The sequence below is a fragment of the Cervus elaphus genome, chromosome 20 (genome assembly GCF_910594005.1).
Source record: "Cervus elaphus chromosome 20, mCerEla1.1, whole genome shotgun sequence".
NCBI lineage: Eukaryota > Metazoa > Chordata > Mammalia > Artiodactyla > Cervidae > Cervus > Cervus elaphus.
In genome coordinates, this window is record NC_057834.1 from 124,002,331 (window position 1) to 124,007,424 (window position 5,094).

At 38.6% G+C, this 5,094-nt stretch overlaps 1 pseudogene; it reads left to right on the plus strand.

Annotated features, from left to right (window-relative positions):
- Positions 1-2,483: 2,483 nt before the first annotated feature.
- LOC122677538 lies at positions 2,484-3,043 on the plus strand (annotated as a pseudogene).
- Positions 3,044-5,094: the final 2,051 nt, after the last annotated feature.

The following is a 5,094-nucleotide window of genomic DNA, read 5'->3' on the forward strand; positions in this document are numbered from 1 at the left end:
AAAAATGTATAAAAGTGATACATTTGACTATGTCAGTAATAAAAACTTTAAAACAATAAATACCTTTATGATATCTAGAGCTTAAGATATATAACAGACCAAGAGAAAATAGATTTAAGTATCTGAGAATTAAGATTAATAATGCATAAAAAACTGCTGTTATTAATTTAAAAAGGTACAGAAAATAGGATACCAACAATTTACAAATGGGAAAACACAAGTGGCCAATATACATACTAAAATATACATTTGAGCAACTCTCCTAGGAATCAGGGAAATTAAATTTAAAATAAAAATGTTTTGGACTTTCTTGGTGGTCCAGTGGTTAGGACTCTGCGCTCTCACTGCTGAAGGTCCAGGTTCAATTGCTGGTTGGGGAACTAAAATCCCATAAGCTACATGGCATGGCCAAAAGTAAATAAATAAAAATATCACCCATCAGATTGAGGAATTTAAAAGATTATTAAAACTGTTAGGAAGAATATGAAAGACTTTCACAGAGGTCACAGGTAATTTTCAAAAATACTGCAGGTAGGAATATAAATTGGTGCAGCCTCTTTGGAAGGCAAACTGGCAGCATAGACTGAAATTTTAAATGTGTGTCCTCTAGGGCTTTCCTAGTGGCTCAGATGGTAAAGAATCTGCCTGCAATGTGGGAGACCTGGATTGATCCCTGGGTTGGGAATATCCCCTGGAGGAGAGCATGGCAACCCACTCCAGTATTCTTGCCTGGAGAATCCCCACGGACAGAGGAGCCTGGTCGGCTGCAGTCCATGGGGTCACAAAGAGTCAGACACGACTGAGTGACTAAGCACGCACACACACCTCTAGGTATCTACCAGAGTAAAGCATTTACCCAAGTGTAACACTTGTATAAAGGAGTTTACGGTAGCATTGCCTTCAGAGGACAAACTGGGAACAATCTGAAGTCTATCAGAAGTAGACTGGCTATGCAAAATTTAAAAGAAAAGGTTGATTGCTTTGTATAGAGAATGACCTCCAGGATTTATAACTGAATGACAAAACAAAGCTAGGGAACAATGTTTGATATGATGAAAGTGAAAGTCAGTCAGTCCTGTCCGACTCTTTCCAACCTCATGGACTGTAGCCTGCCAAGCTCCTCTGCCCATGGAATTCTCCAGGCTAGAATACTGGAGTGGGTAGCCTTTCCCTTCTCTAGGGGATCTTCCCAACCCAGGGATTGAACCTGGGTCTCCCATATTGCAGGCAAATTCTTTACCAACTGAGCTACCAGGGACGTTTAGTAAAAACAAACTCACATAAAACAATGTTACCTGCAGGTTTATCTTATTTAAAACATAAGAGAAAGTCTGATACTATTGAACTGAAAATAATAGCGAATGGTTGCTTAAAATAACATGATATTGAGGGTTTTCTAGTAAAGAAATTGCTCTAAGCCCTTTGTAACATTTAACACATTCAAGCCTACAACAACTCTATAAGGTGAAGTGAGGTTAAATAACTCACTTCAGAGTTAAATAACTCCAGAGTCATGAATAAGTTGCAAAATCCAGATTCAAACTTGGACACTCTAGCTCCAAGAGTTATCAGTCTTAACTTTGGTTATGTGCGGGAAACAGGACTGGGATTGGGGTATGATTGAAGGCAACCATGGCCTAATTTGTAATGTCTTTGTTTTGTACTAAGTATAAAAACACATAAAGGAAAGCTAAACAATGAATTTAGGATGATTGTTACAGATGGGGAGAGTGAAATAGAAATAAAATCGATGTGGAGTGTGCAGAAGGTGCATGAATTTTTTGTGTCAATAAAAATTCATTTAAAAAGAAATATGACAATTTACCAATGATTATAGCAGATTAGAGAGAGAACTCTGATCCCACTTAATTCATTATTCTTAGAAAATACAAGCGTAAACTTATCAGAATGTTTTGAAAACTGGAGATGACTACTTTCTGACACAACAATGAATAAAATGTTCTCAATTTGGAAACTAGTATGTTAAAGTTGAGATTCAGACAAAACACTTTCTCAAGTATTACCATAAACTATCTTTCCAACCTTTCCCTCCCCTCCTCCAACAAATGGTAGGAGAAATCCATGCTCCATTTCCTGCCCATGTTTTGCTGAATTCCCATTTTATCCTCTGCTCAAGATGTTTGCGCCCCACTTCTTTGGCTTACTCAGTCCTTCGGGGAACTATCTGCACCTAGTGGATACATAGCCTGCAGGCCTTTAACATGTGTTAATAGATTTGGGAAAGATTGAAGGCAAGAGGAGAAGTGGACAACAGAGGACGAGATGATTGGATGGCATCACCAACTCAGTGGACATGAGTTTGAGCAAGCTCTGGGACATGGTGAAGGACAGGGAAGCCTGGCATTCTGCAGTCCATGGGGTCGCAAAGAATCGGACGTGACTGAGCGACTGAACAGCAGCAACAAACAGATCTGGAATGACTGCAGTAGAAATCTCTCTTTTTCCCTTTCCAGAGCCGGCCCCAGACACAGCAGCAGTCGTGATGTTGATGCCCAAAAAGAACTGGATTGCCATTTATGAACTCCTTTTTAAGGAGGGGGTGATGGTGGCCAAGAAGGATGTCCACATGCCCAAGCATCCGGAGCTGGCAGACAAGAATGTGCCCAATCTTCATGTCATGAAACCCATGCAGTCTCTCAAGTCATGAGGCTACGTGAAGGAACAGTTTGCCTGGAGACACTTCTACTGGTACCTCACCAACGAGGGCATCCAGTATCTCCGCGATTACCTCCACCTGCCCCCTGAGACTGTGTCCGCCACCCTGCGCCGCAGCCGTCCTGAGACTGGCCGGCCACGGCCCAAAAGTCTGGAGGGAGAGCGACCTGCAAGACTCACACGAGGGGAAGCCGACAGAGACACCTACAGACCAAGTGCTGTGCCCCCTGGTGCCGGCAAGAAAGCCGAGGCTGGGGCTGGGTCAGCAACTGAATTCCAGTTTAGAGGCGGATTTGGTCGTGGACGTGGTCAGCCACCTCAGTGAAGTTGTAAGAGGTTGTTTTGTGTTGAATAAACCTGTAAAGAGAAAAAACTAAAAAAAAGAAAAGAAAAGAAATCTCTCTTTTTTTTCCTTTGCAGTAGGAATCTTATCCAACAGGAATTAGGACTGGAAATGGAATAATTCAGTTAAAGTCAGAAATCACAAAATGTGATCTATACTTACATTAAATATTTTTGACTTCAAGCATATTTGTACATTCATTCACCAATGTTATAATGTAAAGCAAGGTTGAATAGGAGGATTGAATCCCTGCATTAACTTTCTTGAACATACAACATTCACAACATGCATTTTTATGGTTTAAGTTTGGCTTTCTTTAAAGTGGAGCAAGAACTTAAACACACCTGGGAAAGAAATCTGTGTACAGGACTTTAAATTACTTAGAATTATTTACCCAACTTCTTACAATTGTTTTGCCCACACTTATTTCAATGGTAGCTTTTGTTTTTTTACTAACACAGTCTTTATTGAATCTTTTCAAAGCATTCCACTAAGTTTAAAAACAATTTAATGAAATGATGCAAACACAGAAGAAAAATAGAAAGGACACCTGTTCCCACACTCAACTGTATGAATGTTACCATTTTGCTGTACTTGGTTCAGATTTTTCAAAAAGGAATCAATATTACAGATAGAATTGGAACCTTCTGCACACTCCACATTGGTTTTATTTCTGTTTTACTCTCCCCATCTGTAACAATCATCCTGAATTCACTGTTTAGCTTTCCTTTATGTGTTTTTATACTTAGTACATACATGTACCAATAAATAGATACATTTATATAGCTTTGTTTTACATGTTTTGAATCTATGTGTAAATTGTATCATACTGTATTTTTCTCTCATCATATGTGTTTGAGATTTATCCTTGCTGCTATTTGTAGCTCTGGTTTACTCATTTGAACTGTTGCATTGTATTCTATTTTGCAAATATTCCAAAATGTATTTATTTTCTCTCTGGTTGACTATTTGGGTTATTTCCATTTTTCCCCCCAATAAAAAATACTGCACTGATCATTCCTTCATACATCTCCTTGTATATATATATGAAAGTTTCCCTAGCAAATATAATAAGAAATGGAATGTGGGGGACTTTCCTGGTGCCTAGTGGCTGAGACTCCACACTCCCAGTGCAGGGGCCTCAGGTTCCATCCCTGGTCAGGAAACTAGATTCCACATGCTGCAACTTAAAAGATCCTGCATGGTGCAACTAAAGATCTCACATGCTGCAACTAAGATAAACTTAGTTAAACTAAGATAAACAACTAGCACAACCAAATAAAATGAATAAATAAATATTTTAAAAAATCTATTAAAAAAGAAATGGAATTTTGGGGTCAAAGGTCATGCACATCTTCACAAGCATATTGTCAAATTATTTTCTAATATGGTTGTAATGATTTATGCTTTCACTAGCAGTGAGTGCGATCATTGCTCTATAGCCAACACTCATGTTATCAATCTTTTCCCATTTAGGTGAGTGTGGAATGGTATCCCAGGTGGTTTTATTTGGATTTGGCTTATCTATAATGAGATGAATTATCTTTTCATACGTTTGTTGGCAATCTAGATGTCCTCTTCTCATAATTGCTTGCTTCTCTCCTTTGCCCATTCCTCCATTATTTATCTTTTATTCCTGATCTGCAGAAGCTTTGTTAAATTCTAGATACCTATCTTTGTCACTTAAATGAATTGCAAATGTCTTTCTCAGATTGCAGCTTGTAATTTATCTTTGTTAATGTCATATTTTGTTGCATAAATATCTTTAAAATAGAGCTGATCACATTTAATAGTCTTTTCTGTCATGGCTTATGCTTTTGAGGTTTAGGAAATGCTTACCTGAAAGATTCTGCTTACATACTCTTCAAAATGTTTTGAAGCTTTATTTTTTCATATTTGTGCTTGTTTTACTTAGATATGGTTTTCGGTGTGGTATGGGGATAGGGACCTTTCATCTTTCCCTTCTCTCTCTTTCTCTTCTGTGTATACAGTCATCTTACCCTAGGTTCTCTGAAAAACAGAACCTGAGGTACCACCTACATGCTGAGGTACTGAGAGGGGCAATCCTAGGGCTG